The sequence below is a fragment of the Schistocerca piceifrons genome, chromosome 2, assembly GCF_021461385.2.
Source record: "Schistocerca piceifrons isolate TAMUIC-IGC-003096 chromosome 2, iqSchPice1.1, whole genome shotgun sequence".
In the NCBI taxonomy this organism is placed as follows: Eukaryota; Metazoa; Arthropoda; class Insecta; order Orthoptera; family Acrididae; genus Schistocerca; species Schistocerca piceifrons.
In genome coordinates this window covers 883,719,492-883,740,037 of record NC_060139.1, presented here as the reverse complement: position 1 = coordinate 883,740,037, position 20,546 = coordinate 883,719,492, and positions in this window count along the sequence as shown.

The window sequence follows — 20,546 nt, the reverse complement described above, 5'->3', positions numbered from 1 at the left end:
ATCTTGGCAGGCAAAGTACATTTCCCGAGAATAGGAATGTCTTGTCCATTATAAGCCGTCAGGTGCTTGCTAGTTTTAGACAGGATGGGGAGCCTAACATTTCATATGTGTTACGATTCAGCAATGTAACAGAAGTACCTGTGTCCAACTGAAATTTCACAAATTTTCCACTAAGATGCAAATGAACAAAAAGTTTGTTGGACTGGCGTAGCACTGAAGAAACTGTTTGCTTGCTAGTTGCCTGCAGCAGGCTTTGATTACACTGCATCGATTACATGGGCCTTGTGACCAGATTTTTGTGCGTGGGCAGCATTCTCATCTTTGTTCCATTGTAAACATACGGACTGTACGTGATCTATCTTGCCACCAGCGTAACACTGTGCTTGTCTGGATGGGAAATCTTGGCGTTTGTGCTATGAATAGTACTGAGGGCATGACATAATGCTATTCACCGATGTAGCAGACTGTTTAGGGAAGCGTTTACGCGGTTTGGCGCGTGCATGCTGTTGCTGCCTACTGGGCCGATCACGAGGAAGGCACGACTCAACCTGAGAAATTGGTGGCTGCCCAAATTTTTCGGCCGCTACGACACCTGAATCATACTGATCTAGAATTTGCACTACATAATGAAATGAGGGATCTAACTGTTTCAAAATCTGTTCTCTCAGTTTGACATCAGTTACATTGTACACGATCACATCATACAACATAACATCTGAATATAAAGCATCACAAGAACATCTGAATTTGCATTTCCTCGTCATACTCCGCAAATCTGTTACCGACTCGCGGTAATTTTGTTCTGATCTTTTCTTGCAACGAAAGAATTGATACAGGACTGCCTGCACATTCACTTGTTGACCATACTAGTTAGTTAGAGAACCTACAACCTGATCTTAGGGAAGATGGCTCAGAGTGGCGTTTTTGAACGATTTCTGAATGAGGCGAGAGAATCCACTTCCTACCGCTGACAAAAAGTAATGTAGTGTCACTGTACCTGATACTTTGTGAGCAATAATGTGGGCTTCATACTGTTGCAACCACTCGAGCCATTCTTCTTCTTTTTCGTTAAACTGGTGAAAAAGCAGTATGGCGCTTACGGTTGTTGCATGTTGGTCTGCTGGGCACAAGAAGTTGGTCACTTCGTTGGCCAGTAACTCGTGTACCGTGTTTAGAAGGGTTGCAATCTGCTGCGTCTGAAACTGAAACATATGTGTTAGCTTCCTTGCGTCTATCGCTGGCAGCTGATGCGCCTGAGCAGGGGGTCGGTGAAGTGGGCTGCTCATTTTGGAATAGGCACATGGAATAAACAGACAATGCAAGCAATCAACGCACAAACAAAGAAAATTTCTGCAGTGCCCACCTCAAAACGATAAACAGAAAAAATACTATGCTAGACATTGTTAAAATACGTAAACACACCCATGCAAAGGCAAGGTAGAATTGAGGCACCAGAAAAACACAAAAGCCCACGACAAAACAAAACAGAGACAATGAGTGCCAGCTGGTGGCTCTGGGTTGTTTCTACGTCATATGAACATCTTCGTCGCCATATCATTGACCTCTCCTCGTCATCATGTTGTGGAGTCTAGGAATCTTGCATACTCGGTTCACTAGGCAAACAATCAAACAACTCATATTAATGAGTTTTATTACAATAAGACAAATACAAATACTTAACTTTGATAGATGTGCCGCAAGCAAAGGGCGACATACAAAATAATCAGTCTTCTTTACAACAAACAAACACAAGTCTGTATTACATAGAGATTACTAATGATGGAAGCTACAATGACTCGGCTAACGAAGTGACTAACGTTGAAGCTGCTATCGAAGTCGGCTGCCACCAGTCGAGCGCGGTGCTTGTGTCCTCTTCACCTAGGAGCCGCTACTGCTGCGTTGTCATCCTGGAGGGAGGTCAGTCAGCGTGCGACTGGCTGATCACTTCCCCCAGGCTTCTCTACTCTTTCGTTCCCGATTGGCGTGCCAGAGCTGACTTTACGCCATAACGGATTCCTCCTGACTCTTAAACTTCAGCATAACTTTGTCATTACTACATTGTGATATAAGTCTATATCTGCTCTTGGGTACCCTTGAAATGGAGTGTCTGATTTCGGAATCTCTTTTTGACCATGATGCAATCCTACTGAAGTCTTGACATATATCCCTCTCTTTTCAAAGTACATCTCCTCCTCTTGTGACTGTTGAACGTAGTACTCGCTATTACTAGCTGAAATTTATTACAGAACTCAATCAGTCTTTGTCCTCTCTCACTCGTTGTCCAAAGCCCATATTCTCCCGTAACCGTTTCTTCTACTCTGATTTCGGAATCTCTGTTTGACCATGATGTAAGCCAACTGAAACCTTCCCGTATCTCCCTCTCTTTTCAAAGTATACCTCCTCCTCTTGAGATTGTTGAACGTAGTATTCGCTATTACTAGCTGAAATTTACTACAGAACTCAATTAGTTTTTGTCCTCTCTCATTCCTTGTCCCAAGCCCATATTCTCCTGTAACATCTTCTACTCGTTCCTCTACAATTGCATTACAGTCCCACATGACTATTAGATCTTCATTTCCCTATACGTACTGTATTAGCCTTTCAATTTCCTCGTATACTATCTCTGTCTCATCATCTTCAGCTTGCGATATTGTGTTTAGAGCGTTGTCGAAAGAGTTACCAATAAGACGAGGCACCGTAAAGTCGCATGTCTATGCACCGCTATTGAAGCAGCATTCGTGAATGTGGACAGTTGGGTTCTAAACAGAGCGTGTAATAGCTTCAGGACAATACTGGAGGCGGTCATTGCCGCTGAAGAGGGTTGCATCGAGATACCACTACTTACACGTAAATGGATTTTTGTTTTCATTTGTATTTTGTGTTAATAAATTTCCTTTTAAGAAAAGTTTCATTTGGCCGGATTTAAGCGCCGCACCCTGTAACTGGCCGTACATTCAGCCACCTTCAGTTGGAGATTTGTGTAAGTACATAGCATCTTTCGAAGAACATGCAGAAATGCTACTCATGTACGGAAAACACTAGTTGAAAGAACAGCAATTACATTAATGTTTTCCTGTTTACAAGACTGCAACTGCTACTGTGCTAAATTACATTGACCACATTTTTACCATCTTTTTGTTGATGTATATTGTACTCATGCAAACCTTTAACTGAAGACGATTGACTGAACGACTGATGTGCAATCTCCCTGCTTCCACATTTCATTTTGTTTACTTTCAACTCCAGCATGTAGCCACGGCTACGTGTACTGTGTGCTAGAATAGGATACGATGATGATGTTTGTTCTGTGGGGCGCTCAAAGACGCGGTTATCGGCGCCCATACCAATTCCTATTCTTCACATTGTCGCCATTTTCCAGAACGATGATGAAATGATGAGGACAACAAAAACACCCAGTCCCTGGGTGGAGAAAATCCCTCACCAGCCTGGTAATCGAACCCGGAACCCCGTGATCCATGGGCAGCAATGCTAACCAGTAGACCACGAGCTGCTGACTGGTACAGGAGAGTCAAAGTTAATAACGTCTTAAGTCTTCAATAGTACAATGTTTACATGACCGCTTTTGAACCGGTCTTGAGAAGAGGAAGTGGATTAGCGAATTAAAAATACAGGGCGGTATTTAAAATGGACGCTGTGCTTTCTATATCTTCACAACGAACAAAGTAACAGAAAGAAAAATATATTGCTTAATGTCTCAATCGTTGTTAGACAACATTTGCTTGATAATTTTGCTACAGCAAAAGAACGTTATTTGAATTGGTCAAGATAAATGGGGCATCCCGTACAAAATTTGAATGTGTTACTTATCAGACATCAGGTACAAAAAAAATTGGTAAATACCACTAACAGACAGTGGTCAAAAAGTTGGTCTGTATAACAATACAATGACGCTGTCACAAACCTGGAAGAATTTTCCAGAGGCTGATGACGCCGTGGAAGGTTATGATCGCACAGTAACAGGTCTTTAACCTTTACCTACTTGATTTTTCTTTGTAATGTAATTCCTCCGTTACAGGCTACAGACATGTAGCCAGGGTAGCTAGGTCGAGGAACTCCCATCTTTAGGTACACCAGCACACCTGGTTTGGAATTGCTTTCCTTGGACTGCTGCCTCTGCTGCGGCTATAGGTCCATCTCTGCAGGTTTTGTAGGGTGTCCTTCCCTGCTTCTCATCAAGGTTGTCTCCTCTAGGAGGATATATACACCAGAAAATAAAAGTACAAGAAGGAACTCCGTTTGCGAGGACTACCTCTCAACGAATGAAAAAGGGTGCCCATTATCACCAACTTTCTTTAATACATACATAGATTACGCCATAATGACATGGTCTAATAAAGTAGTGCACTATTAGAAGCTTAGTAATAAAGTTTAAATATACTACTGTTTGCAGATGATCAATTAATCTTAACAGACTCGGGAGATGAAATACAGAGAGCAATTTTGTCCTTGTCCTGGAGAAGGATTATAATATGGCAATATCTAAAATGAAAACTAAGATACTGCCAGCTCATGCTAAGGACCAAGCATGAGCTAATAACGGTAATTGATGATAAAATACTAGAACAAATATATACTTGTAAATACATTTCACATATTTCATCCAATGAGGAAGAATTCAAACACTGCAAATAAGAGGTTCGACATACAGTGGCTGCTCGTAGGTATATATTCTGAGTGTTCACAAATTTTTAAATTCAGATAAATATGAGAGTGTGAAATTAATAGAATATGCTGTATAACTGTTATGCTTATCGACATATTTATACAACTTCAGCCGCTGACAATAATAATAATAATAATAATAATAATAATAATAATAATAATAATAATAATAATAATAGCAGTAATAATAATATAATAATTAATATTATATGCATAACTTGTCTGCAAAAAGGAAAAATTATTTTCGTGGAATTTTTTTGTTTTGTACACAAATAAATACAGATTGCGGCAAGAACGAATTAATGTTTAAGCTTTCGCTACTCCCCGTTTCGCATTTTTGTGTAAGTGGGAGTTTTCATGCTTTTCTATCTTTTCCGACAAATGTACAAGATCCCTAATTCGTGCATTAGTTAACGGTTTAATTTCTGGGCTGGAGAGTACTCATTCTTACGTTGCACCCACATAACAACATACGCTTATTACATATTTATTTGATAAATGTTCGCTTGTAGTCAAGTTTATTCGATTTCGCCACTTTCTCAGACAACAGACCTGATCTGGAATGCAGTAGTTTCTTTGCGGCTAGCTTTTCGTGGAAATTTTATTTTCTGTTAGCGCTCAATACGGGTTCAACAGAGTTCAAATTGACACTCCACAGGAAAGCCGGTTCCTACACAGTAGACAACCAACTCCAAACACAAACTGCCATTTTCGGAAATGATTAAATTCAAGTAGTAGTATCTACCAACAAGGTCACATGACTAGAATACAAATCGGGCACTGAGAGCCATAAGGGCCAAAACCACACCGCCTTCGAGCCCTCCATATTTAAGTGAATATCAGAGAAACCAATGAGACTGCTCTTCATGAACGATCAGACATGCGTACAACGTGAGCCTACCGTACAGATAAACCTGACCCACTATAAAATCAACAGATAGCAGAAGCATGAATGAATGCTACAGTCTCACAATCGACAATGACGTGCTTTATGGGTCCCAGCGCCTCAAACGGATTTCTCTGTGATGAAATTCAGAACTTAATGTGCTATATCTCATTCAGAATCCCACAAAATAGGTTTTTCTATCAGTAGAACATACACTGATGTCCGTTCTATTTTTCTGCATTGTGAGTGAATTCGCATATGTGCGGGGTGTGCTACCGCCTAGCGGTATTTATGGCGCACATAGATAAAAGACCTGGTAGAATAGATGTAAACTTGTATTTGAGTGGTAAGGGCTAGCAGTGGACGCTGTCAATCTTGCACATTGTTTATCAAATCCATATGTATTTGACCCATAAGGCAATTATGTCACACAAGTTTCACATGGGCTCATTAAAACGTGCACAAGTGGGGAAGGTGTGCTCGCGACCCTAATGTCAAGTTTCACCAAGTCTAGAGGACCAATACATACCACAGCGCAGTAGGTTTAATGCCGTGTATTTCAGATTGCCGCATCTACGTTGCATTTAACAGCATTCAGAGAAAAATAACCAATAAATCCGCAAGGTGTCAAAAGCTAGAGAGTTCACGTGCTCTTGTGCTGTCACACAGCAGCCGCCTCTGGCTGTAAATCTTAATTTCCTCAAAAAATAGCAAAGTGATGGCAGTACAAGTTATAATGTACAGGATTATTAGAGGCAGTTACCGGAGGAGAATTGAAGCAGCGGAGATGAGACTCCCGACACTCCTTCCTGTACATAGATCGGAAAAACAAAACTGAAATTAGAAATGAATTGGATGTCGAAAGCATACATCTTAAAATAGAGGGCTGCAGAAAGAAATAGCGTGAACATATTCAAAGAGTATCAAGTGATAGAATACCTAAATTAATATGTAAATTTACACAGTAAGGGAAAACGTAAGTTGGAGGTTCTAGGAAGAGATGGAAAAGTAAGCGCGATCCCTAAATTAATAGGTAAATACGCACATCAAAAGAAAAGATATGGTGGATGTTTTAAGAAGGGATGGAAAAGTCGGTTGCAGTTTTGTTTGAAAATGGAACAGACAAATTTGTCTAAACCGAAATTAGATACAATCATGTCACATTTCTGCAACCTTCAGAATGACTTAATTCGTAAATGACTTAACTCGTAACCATGGGAAGTGTAACAGTCTTACATGCTTACGCAGGGCTGGATTCCTGCATCCGACGAGTCGACAGAGATTAGATGCCAACGGCAGGAGGCGGTGAGCGTGAGGGAACGCGGGTGGCAGGTGGCCTCACAAGACTCTGGAGCGCAGGCGGAAGGGGGTGTGAGGTGAAGAAGAGGGCAGTCCCCCTACCGGGATCCGTGCACCTGCCCACCAATTCCCACAGGCAGCGCAGTGGAGAACCCTCCGGTACACGCTCTGTGCTGCTGCTATTAGTTCTACACGCCTTGTGAAACACAGATCTCCACTATGCATATCTGCTGTGTTAAAAGGTCAAGGAGAACGGCTTCGAGATGTACAGCAAACGTAGGATATACACTACTGGCCATTAAAATTGCTACACCAAGAACAAATGCCGATGATAAACGGGTATTCATTGGACAAATATATCATACTAGAACTGGCATTTTCACGCAATTTGGGTGCATAGGTCCTGAGAAATCAGTACCAAGGACAACCACCTCTGGCCGTAATAACGGCCTTGATACGCCTGGGCATTGAGTCAAACAGAGCTTGGATGGCGTGTACAGGTACAGCTGCCCATTCAACTTCAACAAGATACCACAGTTCATCAAGAGTAGTGACTGCCGTATTGTATGAGCCAGTTGCTCGGCCACCATTGACCAGACGTTTTCAATTGATGAGAGATCTGCAAAATGTGCTGGCCAGGGCAGCAACTAACATTTTCTGTATCCAGAAAGGCCGTACAAGACCTGCGACATGCAGTCGAGCATTATCCTGCTGAAATGCAGGGTTTCGCAGGGATCGGATGAAGGGTAAAAAAAAAAAAAAACAGTGCAAACGGCTCTGAGCACTATGGGACTCAACATCTGTGGTCATAAGTCCCCTAGAACTTTGAACTACTTAAACCTAACTAACCTAAGGACATCACACACATCCATGCCCGAGGCAGGATTCGAACCTGCGACCGTAGCAGTCGTGCGGTTCCGGACTGAGCGCCTAGAACCACTAGACCACCGCGGCCGGCGATGAAGGGTAGAGCCCCGGGTCATAACACGACTGAAATGTAACGTCCACTGTTCAAAGTGCCGTCAATGCGAACAAGAGGTGACCGAGACGTGTAACCGATTGCACCGCATACCATCACGCCGGGTGATACGCCAGTATGGCGATGACGAATACACGCTTCCAATCTGCGTTCACCGCGATGTCGCCAAACACGAATGCGACCATCATAATGCTGTAAACAGAACCTGGATTCATCCTAAAAAATGACGTTTTGCCATTCGTGCACCCAGGTTCGTCGTTGAGTACACCATCGCAGGAGCTCCTGTCTGTGATGCAGCGTCAAGGATAACCGTAGCCATGGTCTCAGAGCTGATAGTCCATGCTGCTGCAAACGTCGTCGAACTGTTCGTGCAAATGGTTGTTGTCTTGCAAACGTCCCCATCTGTTGACTCAGGGATAGAGACGTGGCTGCACGATCCGTTACAGCCATGCGGGTAAGATGCCTGTCATCTCAACTGCTAGTGATACGAGGCCGTTGGGATCCAGCACGGCGTTCCGTATTACCCTCCTGAACCCACCGATTCCATATTCTGCAAACAGTCGTTGGATCTCGACCAACGCGAGCAGCAACGTCGCGATACCATAAACCGCAATCGCGATAGGCTACAATCCGACCTTTATCAAAGTCGGAAACGTGATGGTACGCATTTCTCCTCCTTACACGAGGCATCACAACAACGTTTCACCAGGCAACGCCGGTCAGCTGCTGTTTGTGTATGAGAAATCGGTTGGAAACTGTCCTCAAGTCAGCACGTTATAGGTGTCGTCACCGGCGCCAACCTTGTGTGAATGGTCTGAAAAGTTAATCATTTGCATATCGCAGCATCTTCTTCCTGTTGGTTGAAATTCTCCACTGCAGCACGTCATCTTCGTGGTTTATCCATTTTAATAACCAGTAGTGCATATAACTGTTATTACAGTCACACTTGCAATGGAATACAAATTATTACCAGTTTCAACCGTAAGGAGCTATCCTCGAATCTTTTCAGCCTCTTTACTGTGTAGCACATCAAAATTGTCACCTTCTGGGTCAGCACTGTAATCCTGAGTATTGTAGCAACAATAACACCTCATTACAAAGGGCAGCAGGTTGTAGGATTTATATGTTTAATAAACTACATAATGAAGCAGTAGCGTCGTATTACAGTTAGGAACCTGAAACTTGTAGCTCAGGACAGAAGCCTGTAAGGAAGCTACGACTAAAGTTTAAGAGAATAGTTGATCATGAGCGGGATAGATACGTACCTAGTAGAAAAGTTCACAACGGGAAGGACCGTCCACGGTACACAGTGAGTGTAAAGAAACTTCTGAAGGAACAGAGTACTGGAAAATAAGTGTAAAACAAAGCACACGGCTACACATAGATGCTGAACAAAACGCATTTGGTTGTCAATAGGACAATACGTGAAGCCTTCAGTAGCCACCACAGTAAAATATTGCCGAAAGGAATTAGCAAACTCCAAAGAGATTCTGGTCGTATGTAAAGGCACAAACGTTAGAGTCCAGTCACTCACGGATGAGAAGAAACTGAAATTGATGACAGTGAAGCAAAAGTAGAATTGCTGCTATAATCGGCTTTCAAATGATCCCGTACAAAGGAAAACTGTGCAGTATTGTCCCGATTTAATTCTGGTACCACTGAAAGGAGGACTCAGATATTGTCAGTGGCGTTGAGAAACACCTGACATAGCTAAAACTGAACAAAGCTCCAGGGCGGAATGAAATTCCTATTAGGTTCCATACATAAGCCGGCCACTGTGGCCGAGCGGTTGTAGGCCCTTCAGTGCGGAACCACGCGGCTACTACGGTCGCAGGTTTGAATCCTGCCTCGGGCATGGATGTGTCTGATATCCTTAGTTAGGTTTAGGCTAAGTAGTTCTAAGTCTAGGGGACTGATGACCTCAGATGTTAAGTCGCACACTGCTTAGAGCCATTTCAGCCATTTGTTTCCATACAGGAGCTGCGTCTGTGATCTGACATAGGCTCTCTTTTAATTACAATGTAATGTAGATCTTCCGAACAACAAGCCATGCCCAGAAGTTTCCACTTCACATCTGTCTACAACAAGGGCAGCACAAGTGATCCGCAGAACTGCCACCCAGTATCTTTCTAGAATCTGAGAACATATTCTAAGCTCAAACTGTATGAAGTACCTCGAATAGAAAGACCTCCTCCATTGATTCCGAAAACATCGATCGTCTGAAACACAGCTATCATGCGCAAGAGGCATGTACAGTATATTGTTATCTTCACGCGTTTCATACGTGGAAGCAGCGGGAAAAGCCATAATGTTTCGTACAATTGGAGGCAATCATTATAAAATTAAAAATTTAACTCTGGAAGTCCTAGGTTCACATGAAAACGGATCTTTGTTTCATGGGAGACACGTGTCCCACTCACCTAATTTTCAAAAGCAGTAAACTGAACTTTTTGGGTGGTGACAGTGTATTGTTTATAAAAAGAGCGACAGGTTTTGACATTTTATATTTCAGATATATGCTAAATAAATTTTAACCATGAAAGGGTTAAAGGTCATTTACACTGGCAGGTTCGCCTGAGCAGACCACATTGGTAACGACCGTCTCCACATCTGATCCGCAGTATTCACTCCGCTTTTACACCTTCCAGTACCAAAGCAGCCTTCTCACAATCTTGAGTAGGTAGGCCCAGAGTGCAGACTATTTTCTGACCATAGAAAAATTAATTAACTTTACTTTCAAGGTGCATTGTCAGTAAGAAAGAACAGTATAAGCTGCAAAAGTGAGTAGAAGTATTATTGGCGCATTTCGCCCTTTTGTGGCTTCTTCAGAATTTTTTGGGGAAACTTGGGTAACGCATTAATCAGAAATGGCCAAAGTTCTGATAAGTACCATCGGCCCCAAAAAGGCGAAACTGTAAATACAGTTTTTGCTATCAGTTGCTACCTAGACTGTTTTTTTCCTACTGACAATATATCACTAAGGTTGCTGCACAAGAGCCATGTGTGGGAGGATTTATATGGTTATAAGATAATTATTCTGCCTGGCGTTAATATTAAGAAAATTGTAAAAACAAAACAATCCTTACGGAGAAGAGTAGCTTCTGAAACCTGCAACGCTTTAGAATGTTTACCTTTCGGAAGCGCTAAAGACACTATTTGTGTTGTACTATATGAGGTAAAGCCGATCAGATAGGGTAAAGCGGATCAAAGACACTTTAATAAAGCACTGCCATTTGGGTGACGGGAGTGACAAACACAAACACTGAAATGTATTTAGAATGTTGACGTGTATGTTTATTATCCGTGCCCTAAGCAACACGAGAAACAAAAATTGTGTCAACCATTAGGAATTATTGTCATAGGGTGCCTTTAAAGCGTTATCACTTCAGCGAAAACGAAGTGTTGTATCTCCCACAGCTGAGAAGCTACATCTTTTTGCAGCTGAATTTTATTACAGCAATACATTACCAGCGATGAAATTCACTTGTTTAGCATAATCACGGAAAATATCAATTGTGAAGAGATTCAGGTAATCCGACTCAAGTAGTTCACAGCAGTCACAGTGCTTTCGATTGCGTATACAGGTCTCATGGAAACCACAACCGTTCTGCGTCCGTGGTGCGTTTTGTGTTTCCTGAAGCCGTTCTTCTAGGCGACGGCGCATTCGCACGCGACCATCGAACTGGTCAAACAAACAACTTGACTCACTCGAAAAAGTGACACGTTTCCGTTGATACACAGTCCAGTCTCAATTATTCCGTGCCCATTGCCATCGATGTTGTTTCGTCAACAGTGTGCGCTGAGCTGTGTGTTGCAACTTGGGGTTGCACATGCATTGCACTCGGTCATCACATCTGTCACAGATCGCCGCCTACTATTCTTTACCGAACGGGCAATCCTCCAATCTGCACATTCTGTGATGAAGTGTGGACGTCGAATACCTTGTAGCCTAGTCGTGGTTTCACGATCTTTCAACTACTTTCCATTAGCACGCGAACAGCCGAACAATTTCGCTGTTTCCGATCTGCTTGTGCCCAGGCGCCGAGTCATAACAATCTGCCCTTTCTCATAAGTAACTATGCCCAAGTGCCACTCGCCGATCCCGATACACTTCTTAAATGTTGTAGTTGGGTCAGAATATGAGACACACTTTTTTTATGGCCGTTGAAGCGGAGAAGACCCTCCCGAAGAAAACGCGGTTGTTATCTTCCTGAGCACACATCGTCGAACTGGTAGGTCACATAACATAAATGTTGAAACATAATTACCATGATTGCTACTGTACTTTACAACTGTGTAATAATATGTTTAAACATTTTAATATTCTTCGAAATCCTCCTCTCCCTTCACAATTTTTAAACGGTAAAAGGTTTAAGTCTAGTAAATCTAATAGTATATTTAACAACAAATTCAACCTTATATAATAAAGTTATATTCGGAAGTCGCACAAGTCAGATGTAAGTTAGAAGCACCCCTATATACCGCTATATGCGCGCTCTGTCCGGCGTATGACGCTTGTCATACATGGCAATGGTGTTGTTTGCAATTTCACAGTGCAACCATAAAAGACGGTCTCCTGATGGATTTTATTGAAATAATAAGGTCTCGCTCTCTGTCGAGTCCGGGAACAACCAACGTGAATGTAGCGAGAGGCTATTCCTGTTTTGTTCTTTCATGGTCTTTCGTTTCTTTGGTTGTTTGGTTTTGGATATTACATTTGACATCTACTTTGTTATTTTTTGTGGTGCATTATCCTTGGTAGTCAGTGCAGTAATGAGGGGACTTTTTATTACCCATTGCAAAGAAGTGCTGAATACACATGCACATTGTGCACCAGGCAAATCTCATTGTTGCAATATTATTGCACAATTTATAGCATGTATCACAATTTTTAAAGCAATAATTAACAGGGGGTTCACATTCATAAGGTATTCCTGTGATGTATCCGCTCTTGAACCACGCCTGCCTGAGCATCTTCACAAATCGAGGGGATGAAAACTGATCATAAAGCAGAGATTGAATTTTCATGATATTATTCATCAGGTGCTGATTTACATCGCAGTCGTTTAGCAGGATTACATCAGAGAACTGTTTTAGAAAGTTCTTCGACGGTCTTAATGTGTAAATATGAAGTAGCTGCATTACGCCTGTTGTTAAAGCAGGAATGATCATAATTTTTCTTCTCCGTTTGTCCAGTCCAGGCATCCAAACACAGAACAGATCATTCACTAACAGTAGGTAAGTAAACACAACAAACTATTTAATAGCGAGTGCTGATGTTAATTTACTTGACGTTGAAGCAAATGCAGCAGTATTATCGGCTTTGTACATAGTTTGTTGAACAAGCGGTCCAAACTGGCTACCTGTTACCTGCAGGACTTTGAGCAAAGAGGATGGTAGAACACCACTTGCAGATAGTATTGGGTGTATCGTTTGGCTGTGGGTTAACGAATTCAACGATTGAGCGAGACATTTATTCTTTCAGCGTTCTTTTAAAGGATACGGTACGACATGCCGTGTGTCTCCAAATTAAATCCAGATTGGCCCAAACTGAAAAATTTGTCCTCTCCTAATCATGCAATGTTCGGCCTTCCGTTTGCCACAAATAGGTTAGCTTTTTCTACTTATTGTTCTTTATTGTTTAATTTTTGTCGGTGTATTCTGCCATCTGCGGCCCTTAACGTCGCTGGAATGATTCCGTTTTCGTCTCTGCTCCGTTTATATGCTTTTGTTACCAAGTCACGTGACCGCCACGCCTCAAGGCAATATTTGCGCTGGGCAGTGGTCAGAATGTTTTGTCTCTTCGGTGTAGGTCAGACACACGCTACGGGTTCAACTGACATGATTTAGCTGTAATATGTTTTTGAAGGCTTATGCGTCTTCCGATAAACAGACTACATCTGTGCTCAAGTGCGCTATATAATCCATGTCTGGGAGACAAATGACTACAGCATTAGGAGTTGCTGTTGCCTGAGAAATTGTATCAGAGACTTGAATCATTCGCTCCATATGCCAGAGGCTCGGTGGCGTTTGTTATCTAGTGGTACATTGAAAATTCTAAATATATCTTCACTTTTCAGTTTTTCGTCATTCCGTAATTGCTTCAAAATTCATGGCGCTATGATCTGTCTTTACAACTAAATGAAAGGCAGTTTTTTTTTCTTTTGCCATGCGCATTTTGCTTCTTTTATTCATTAAGCATCTTCAATTGCCTGAAAATGTGTTTGTTTTAATGTATTTTATAGGTGCATTATGTAGAGGTTACATGTATTTTACTATGTAACGTTTTTTCATTTATTTTTCAAGTCAGAAACAACTTTTGCAGCACAAGTTTCGTGAGGTTAAATTTTCGTTTGCTGTTATTTACGATTTAAATGTTCCTACCCCATGTGTAGGGTGCTGGAGATGTGTTCACTCGGTCCCCATACTCCATATGGCCGAGTTCCCGCATTTTTCACCTACATTTGTTACACTTCACCTGCACTTCTTACTAAGTTGGACGTATGTGGTTTTACAGTGTGCAGCTTTGCCACCTGTCACTGTGCATTTGTCTTTCTTCTTTTTTTTTGTATTCTGCGTGTAGTGTGATTTGATATTTATTCATTTGCGTTGTGTGTGTGTGTGTGTGTGTGTGTGTGGGAGCGTGTGAGTGTATGTGCGTGTGTTTTGTTATGCGTCACTGTGTTATTCATTGTTAGCTGGATTTATTTTTGCGAATGTGTTATTCTTTATGTGAGTGTGTGTGTGTGTGTGTGTGTGTGTGTGTGTGTGTGTGTGTGTGTGCGTGTGTGTGTCTGCGTAAGTGTGTGTTTGAGAGAGAGAGAGAGAGAGAGAGAGAGAGAGAGAGAGAGAGAGAGAGAGAGAGGGAGGGAGGTAGGGAGGGTGAGGAGGATTAATTAATTATTACTTCTGGTTATGTTACACATTTCTGTTTGTTATTCTTGTAATGGCTAACATGAACAGTGAGTTTTTGCTTATATTTGGTTGGTCATTAATCATTTTCTTTTTCATTGGATTTTCTTTTTCACTGAAATTTTTCCTGTAATATCAAAAGTCTTTTGTTCACTCCATTCCACATTACTTGGTTCACGTCGATGTTTTATCATGTGTCCAGTAAAGATAGAATGGCTATTTTCCTACTTCCAGCTTCTTATATATTCTTTACACCTAGCAACGAAATTCGTCTGTCATCCCTAGATAGACCACTTAACATTTTTGCCATTCTAACTGGTATATACGTGCTCCTTAGTATTTATCTATTTATCTAGTTTGTCAACTGTTGTCTGTAAATGTGTTTCTTGTTCTGTAAATAATGTATAATTATCTCTCCTTTAGTATACGTTAGCCACTAAAAGAATAACAAACAGAAACATGAATTACAACCGGAATAAATAATTTAATGAATCCTTCTCTCTCTCCCTTTTCCTCTCTGTGTTTGTCTCTCTCTCTCTCTCTCTCTCTCTCTCTCTCTCTCTATCTCCCTCTCTGTCTCTCTCTCTGTCTTTCTCTCTCTCTCTCTCTCATACACACACACACACACACACACACACACACACACACACACACACACACTAACACTGACACATACACATTATGTGCTGACGTAAAGAATAACACATTCCCAGAAGAAGTTCCTTTCACAAAGATCGGAGCAGTTAGGCGTAACAAAACACACACACACACACACACACACACACACACACACACACACAACACATGAACAAATATGAAATCACATTGCACACGCAACATAGGGGAAGATAAATACCCAGAGACACCCGGCAACAGTACAAACTGCAAACACACACACGTTCAACACACAGTAAAAAGTTCTATTGAAGTGTTGTTATAAATATGGGTGTAAAAACGCTGATAAATGAACATTTGGAGTATGAGGACAGAGTGAACACATCTCGAGGACCACATACACGGACTGCCAACATTCGATATCGTAACACCAAACGATAACTTAACCTGACGAAACTTGTGCCGCTGAAGTTCTTTCTGACACGCAAAATATGAGAAAACGTAGTATGGTAACATACTTGTAACCACTACACAATGCTGTTATTAATTATATAAAAACACATGTATTGCAGTCTACTGAAGATGCTTCATAAAAAAGGAAGCAAAACCTGTTCGGTTCATTTTCAAACCAAATGTATCGAGATTAGCTTAAAGTTTGTAGTAAGAAACGACCGCTCATACTCGCTTTCGTATATGAGATAACCAGCAGCCTTTGATACGAGGCTTGCCCAGAGTAATGCACCACATTTTTTTCTCAGCCGAAAACAATGCTACGAATGCGAAACGTTACGTACGTAATATTTGAAGTCTCCTGAGTGAGTGCGTCAAGTTTCCGTAAGTTCCGACAGGAAGGGTAACGGCAGGGCAGTTTCAAAATAGCGTCTATAACTGATGTATGTTACAAGCAACGTGCCGTCATTGAATTTGTCACTGCAGAAAAAGAAACTGCGAGAATATTCACAAACGCCTCTGCAAAGTCTGCGGAGCATCTACTGTCGACAGAAGTACAGTTAGCCGCTGGACACGGAGGGTCATCAGAAGTCGGTTCGGCGGAGCTCAACGATTTGCAGTTGTCGGGCAGACCATCCACGGCTGTCACACCTCACACACCTGACCTAACCCCCTCGGACTTCCTCTTGTTTCGGCCGTTAGTGAAAGACATTCTGAGGATGATGAGGATGTTATCCATACAGTGAAGCAAGGATTGGTACCGACAGGGTATACAAGCCCTTGTTTCGCGCTATAGGAAGGCCATAGAAGGGGTTGGAGATTACGTGGAAAAATAAGGTGTGTAGATAAAACAAAATTCTTTCGTTTGTGTAATTCTGATTATTTTCAATAATGAATTGTTGAAAGAAAAAATGCAGTGCATTATTTTCTGGGCAACCCTCGCATATTAACAGTGTGGTTCCAGGTGTCCTGCGGAATTGTTGTTTTCATTTTATGAAGAATATTTCGATGACCAACCCAGCGGTTGTCTTTAGGTGCTGAGAGTCGCACGAGCGGTCTAAGGCGCTGCAGTCATGGACTGCGCGGCTGGTCCCGGCGGAGGTTCGAGTCCTCCCTCGGACATGGGTGTGTGTGTGTTTGTCCTTAGGATAATTTAGGTTAAGTAGTGTGTAAGCTTAGGGACTGATGACCTTAGCAGTTAAGTCCCATAAGATTTCACACACACTGAACTTTGAACGAGAGTCGCATTTCCGTGTACTTGCTAGCTAACTCCAGCCAGACTATAAACTAATGTTAGTCTCACACCTCTATTTAAGGCTCAGTCGATTCCTGACGCCCACTATATTCTTTGATGCTTTTTTGTTTTTTAGAGCTCGCATCGAACTTCCGTGAAAAGCAAATTCTTGCAGGATATTCCAACTCTGGTGGACTTGATGGCCAACAGGATTTTAAAAATTAGGTGCAGGACCCCGAGCGTTATTTAAACTGAAACCATCGTCCCTATTTATGTTTTCAGACATCTTTATTTCGAATGAATCCGTACAGTACTGTTTTCATCGTATTTTATTTCATAATTGTATTCGAGGCAGCGCTCGGCGACAGCTGATTTGCTTGAAGGAATACTTTGAATCGCAGTTGAAGGGAGCGAAATATTCTGAATGCCATGTTTCCGTTGGAGTCTACCGGTCTTCCGGATTTTTGTTTCTCTGCATCGGTCTCAGCGTTTGATACGTACACAGAAACAGATCAGCGATCTAACAGTGATATAAATATTATAAGTGGCGCCGGTATTCGTCAGTGAAGTAGAAATGCTAATGTATCTACGCACCATCCACATAGATTTCACGCGTAGCTGTTTTCTGCTACTGAATCACTGAAATTATAATTCTTATACCTAGAATAGAATAAGAAATTATCTGATTCCTGTTTGAGAGAGATTTTGAAGAAGTTCTATCTGATTATTTATGTGTGACGAGGAACAAGAAGTTGAACAGCTACCTGGCTACTGTCCTCAGCATCGGCAGGAACATCAGCGCACACCGTATAAATTTTTGTGTTAAGATTACAAGTGCGAACTGATTTGCCAGAGTCCGATAAAATACATTTTGTCTATTTCCGCACTGCGTACAAGGACATGATGGAACGATATTAAGCTATGTTACAGATTTCAGATCAAGTGTGTTGACACATAAATGTCGAGAGTTGATAATATACTCGCCGAGGCCCCACACATAATGCTACAGACCAACGTAAAATACGTATTACAAAGTTTTTGTCTACTGTGATTTAATCGTATGCCTGAAATGATTTTCCCTGTGAAATTATTGTATTGTGGCTCTGAAAATTTTGTAGCCCACTCAATGATGTCTCAGTTCACTTTCAGAATGGAAGTACTGGCACTGGAACAGCGGTACTGTGAACGCACACTTTCAAGCTCCTGCTCAAGTTTATCCACAAGAAGTCACTGTTTGTTGCGCGATCTGTGCACAATGCATGATTGGACCCATTTTTATTGAGAAACCTGTCACAGAATTCAAATACAGACGGATACCGGAACATGAATTCGTACGTGCTGCACGAAGCCACCGAACGCTCTGAAACTATTGGTTCATGTAGGATGGAGCTCGTCCACACCGTATTGGAGACGTCTTCCATCTTCTACAGGCGACATTCAGACGTCGGATGGTCGCCCTTGGCACCTTAGCATTCATTGGGCATGGTGTGGAATGGTGCTCTTGTAACATCGATCCCAACCAGTGTTCGCGGCCTCTACGGTCGCAGGTTCGAATCCTGCCTCTGGCAAGGGTGTGTGTCATGTCCTTAGGTTAGTTAGGTTTAAGTAGTTCTAAGTTCTATGGGACTGATGACCTCAGAAGTTAAGTCCAATAGTGCTCAGAGCCATTTGAACCATTTTGAACCAACCAGTGTTATTACTCCTTATATGATTATCTAACGGAAACAGTACGAAAGATGTTCCTACACGCTCCAGGACCTTAGTAGTGCAATTTCCAGAGAGATCAATGCCGCCGAAAATGATTTTCTTCAGGAAGTCATCACGGAATTCAAGGCTCTACTCATTCATTGCTGGAGAAGGAAACCACTTTGAAACCTTCTGTGCATAGCATAAATATGACAACAGTAGTGTATCAACCCTTATTAAGTCTTCGTAGACACTTCCTAGCAACTATTTGGTGGCACCCAGTACACGTATTACATCTGAGGCTCAGTAGAGCGTAACAAACGCTTGTAGATGTTTTTCTAGTAGTCCTCGATTTTATCCTAAACATTTAAAACACGACGACGTGATACAGTCCTTCGGTTTTGTAAAGGTCGCATGAATATGGTAGTAGAAGCGACAGAACGTGGAATGGGGAACGAGAATGGACTAAACAATAGCTCTGAGCACTATGGAACTTAACTGCTGAGGTCATAGGTCCCCTAGAACGACTTAAACCTAACCAACCTAAAGGACATCACACACATCCATGCCCGAGGCAGGATTCGAACCTGCGACCGTAGCGGTCGTTCGATTCCAGTCTGAAGCGCCTAGAACCGCTCGGCCACACCGGCCGGCTAATGAACTAAATATCTGGTTATACAACAGGTGGAGGTAGATATGGAATCACTAGAAAAACCTGAATTTTGATGTCCTTTGTATCCAAATGCAAAACCGCAAGAGAAAATAATTAATTCGTAACGGAGCACCACCTTATTCCACACCTACACGAACTTAAACTGAAAAATAGTAACATGTATTTGCGCAGTAGTACACATATAGGTGAAATCGCAACATACGAGTTAGGTGAGGGGTAAAAGGAATTTTTACACTTCTGTTTTCAAAACAAACACTTTTCTGTTACAGACTCGCAGATATAATTCTCCTTTGTAAATAATGGAGAAGACTATAAAAAAAAAAGCAAAGAAAACGATAGCAAGAACCAACTGTCGAAGGAAAAGGCAAAATGTAACTTGTCTCTAGTACGAAAAAAGAAAATAATAATAGTACTAAAAGATTAAGCAGTAAGTGATTGCAACCAGTATCTAAGCCTCAGGTGTAATAGACGACATCGTAATGAAATGAACTTCAGGACATACAATGTATGCCGGCCGGTGTGGCCAAGCGGTTCTAGGCGCTACAGTCTGGAACCGCGCGACCGCTACGGTCGCAGGTTCGAATCCTGCCTCGGGCATGGGTGTGTGTGATGTCCTTAGGTTAGTTAAGTAGTTCTAAGTTCTAGAGGACTGATGACCTTAGAAGTTTAGTCCCAAAGTGCTCAGAGCCATTTGAATTTGAACATACAATGTATGTAGATTTTTTATAATCGGGGAAAACAGCGATATTATAAAATTAACGGTGTCACGCTCTCCGACCTCCGTCCTCCTCTCTTTCTTTTTCTCTGTGATGGTACTGCTGAGGTTATCGGTCCTTAGGCTTACACACTACTTACACTAACTTAAACTAACGCTAAGACATACACCCATGCCTGAGGGAGGGCTCGAACCTCCGATGGGGGGAGTCGCGCGTACTGTGGCAAGGCGTCTGAGACCGCGCGGCTACCCCGCGCTGTTATTCTCTCTCTCTCTCTCTCAAATATGTGATTGTTTAAGAAAAGATAAAAAATTTCAGTTGTAGCATTATAACGAGACACATTGACATACACACACATGCACATAGTCTGCTACAAGTTTGCGTTGTATTGAGGGAGTATTTTGTGAAGTTCT